The sequence below is a fragment of the Microtus ochrogaster genome, linkage group LG4, assembly GCF_000317375.1.
Source record: "Microtus ochrogaster isolate Prairie Vole_2 linkage group LG4, MicOch1.0, whole genome shotgun sequence".
NCBI lineage: Eukaryota > Metazoa > Chordata > Mammalia > Rodentia > Cricetidae > Microtus > Microtus ochrogaster.
The window spans coordinates 46,125,144-46,128,626 of record NC_022030.1 but is presented as its reverse complement, the minus strand read 5'-3'; the positions used below and the strand labels follow the sequence as shown (position 1 = coordinate 46,128,626).

At 39.6% G+C, this 3,483-nt stretch overlaps 1 protein-coding gene across 1 annotated transcript in view; it reads left to right on the top strand.

Moving 5' to 3' along the window:
• Positions 1 to 3,483, top strand: part of Pard3b (par-3 family cell polarity regulator beta) — a 1,033,383-nt gene that overhangs the window by 924,415 nt on the left and 105,485 nt on the right. The window lies entirely within an intron of this gene.

Below are 3,483 nucleotides of genomic sequence, written 5' to 3'. Positions count from 1 at the left end.
ACTGTAGCTTCATAAAAGGAATTTGGCAATGACTCTTCTGTTTCTATACTGTGAAATACATTAAGGAGTATAGGTATAAGCTCTTCTTGGAAGTTCTGGTAGAATTCCGCATTGAAACCATCTGGGCCTGGGCTTTTTTTGGAAGGGAGATTTTTGATAACGGTTTCTAGTTCTTCGTAACTAACAGGTCTTTTTAGATTGTTCACCTGGTCTTGGTTTAGCTTTGGTATAAGGTTTTGTGTCTGCTAGAGGCCCAAGTCTCTACGATATAGAGAAGATAGATGATTTCAATCACAAGTTGCTCCAGTCAATAGGAATGTTGGAGTCACACCAACTTTCTTAGTCATCTGTACCTGATTGCCTTCTCTTCTTCAATTAGATGAACAGAACAATAAACATTATCTTTTAATATTATTTTCAGACTTTGAAGTATTTTCCAAAGCTATTACACTAGAATTATAAATAAAGTCCATTCAAGTGTCTACCCTATGGCTTGGTAGTTTTCTGAAGTCCTGGCTTCAGAAGGATTCTAAAGTTCTCTAGGGTCCTTCAGAAAAAAGAGTGTAATTTATTTGTGGTGTGCACTCTGACCAGACAGCAGAAATAAAGGTTTGCATCAATATATTTATGGTGTAAATTATTATTATAATGGTTGATAACATTGCTACAAAATATCTATAAATCTAGCATCAAATTGCTAAATTTGCATAACTGTAACACAAAATAGAATCAATTGATTACTATGCTTATGACACTATAATATATAACATTTTATTAGTTTAGTGATAAGCATATATTGTCTACTGAGAAGCACTGAAAAATGAATTAGAATGTGTGATTCCTAACATATAAAACACTTGGAAAACTATACTGTTGTTACTAAAGGGCAGAAAGAGGTTTTTTAGAAACGGGGAAATAAGACTATTCACACTTGGGAGAAGACACAGCACATTTTGCATGGAGATACTCCATGACTTTCCTCTTGTTTTTCACTGGGGCCAGATTTCTCTTCCAGGTACATAGTCATGCTCCTGTCGGCCATGAGGGACTTTTTTTGAATGCTGAACAACTGCTTTTATATTCTTGCCTTACTGTCTTGTTTGAGAATGGCAAGCTGATCAAACCCATATTTTTAAATTTACGTATTTATAGGCATATGGAAGAACAGTTTATAGTCTGAATGTGATTTTTTCCCACCACAAATGGAAGAATATTGTGATGTTTGGTCCTTTTATAAAAACAGTACCTTACCAGTCACTTTCTTCCCTTTTTCTGTTTTCCTTTATTACTGATGACTTCATTCTACTTGAATTCAATGCTTCAGTTTCTTTGGGGTAAACTAATAGATTATGTATGCAATGTTTGCACCACGTTGATTGAACTCATCTGGTGAGTTTGAATGCTACTCTTGCATCTCTGTAACCAGCAGAAGCCTGTGCATTGGATCTAGCCCCTGCAGTCCTCTTGTGTTACTAAGGAGCCAGGCAGCTCTCAGAGTAGAGCATGCTGCTCTCAGCGCATGCGCTCCAGGAAAGCTTAGCAGTCCCTTATTGTATTGAGGGTTATCTTTTTAAATTAAAAACTTAAAGGAAGGAGAAATAGAACTATTTTAAGAATTTTTCAATACATAGGAAAAAGGAAGGTCTGTGTCATTCCCCCCCCCCCCCTTGTCGGCACTTAACTTACTCTTTTTTAAGATTTAGTCTCATTATTTTCAATTATGGGTGTGTGCATGTAAGTGCAGGTGCCCACACAGACCCAAGGTGGCAGATTCCATGGAGTTTGAATTATCGGTGGCTGTAAACATGTAAACACATGTGCTGAGAGTCCAATTCCTCCTAAGTGCGGATCCTTCACTCCAACCTCAGGGTTTGCCCTTTCTTAGTCAAAGCATTGATTGTTGATCAATCAACATCGCTAGTGGACCCGTGAAGCCCACTGGCCAGTGCATACTTACTGGTGAGAAGCCACACAGCCAACCTGTAGGCACACTGTCCACTACTTTCCCATCCAGTAGAAGACCTTGTCCTGAAAACATGTTTACTTACAACTTTATTTCTTATAACTTCCTAGCTTAATTGTCAAATACTTTACTTTGTTTTGAGTTAGCTTTTTTTTTATAAGGTGTCTCATTTAAGTGTAAAACTAAACAGTAATACCTCAGGACCTTTATGACATGCAAGGTTCTTCACATCAGGGTTTCTACATATTTATCCAATAGTCCCTTGTTTCTCTTCCCACAATCCCTCCCATATAGCCATAAACTACAGAGTGATTCTTATCCAAGACTCAGGTCATCAATACTTACTAATAACATGAGGAAGGGACCACATATCTTCTGATGTGAAGGGGGGTAGAACAAAGGTAACTGGGACCTCTACTTGCCCAAATGTGCTGACTGGGGAATGAATCCCCAAAGCAAAATGTTTTTGTTCCTATAAGTTTCAACTAGAGTATCACCTCCTCTATGGAGCCTTCCACTATCACCTCCCATGGCCTGCTCTCACCCTATCAAAATTTAAGCACTCATGTTCCCATAAGCCCTGTGCAGATTCTTCCAGTGGTGTCATATTCATTCCTCTGAGATTGTGGTTCGTGTAGTCAGACATTTCTTTCCCGCCCATTTGTTCCTGGCATCTGCTTCCCAAATAATTGACTTGAGGGCTTAATGCAAATTGTAAATGCTCAGCCAATAGCTCAGGCTTGTTACTAGGTAATTCTTACACTCAAATTAACCCATATTTCTATTTATGCTTTGCCATGTGCTCTTACATTTATTAGCGTGGCACAATCATCACCTGAGCCCACTGCATCTGGCTGGTGATTCTCCACTTCACCCTTCTCCTTCCCATCATCATTAGTTTGATTGCCCTGCCCATACTTCCTGCCTGGCTACTGGTCAATCAGCATTATTATACTAATTAGAGTGTACACATCTTTCCAGTGTACATGAGGATTATTCCACAGCAGATTCATCCAGGAAAGGATATGAAATGCTCATCTTTACTTCTCCAGATCTTAATGTGAGGTCTGGCACAGTGGGACACTCAATTGTTAAATGAACTGGTGAGGTTCAATGGCAAGTCAAGACCTGTATATCTGTTTTGTCTTGCCTCCCTGGGCTGATTATAAAGCATAATCCTGGTTATGTTAAAATAATCATAACAAATCAACCCAACCTATAAAGGGGCCACTGGTTGCCCAAGGTGGCACTGGGCAAGCTATAATCTTAAGCAGAATCAGTGGGTAACACAGAGAGACATGGCCCTTGGACAAGGAGCACACTGAAACATTGGGCAGCTGTCTACCTTCCCCTACCCAAATCTTTCCCTTATTGCCATATCTCTCACCTTCTTTCTTTCCTGTGGTCTATCTTCACTCATACAGTGGCCTATATCCTGACACCATCCCATCCCCTAACACACACACACACACACACACACACACATACACACACACACACACACACACACACACACACAC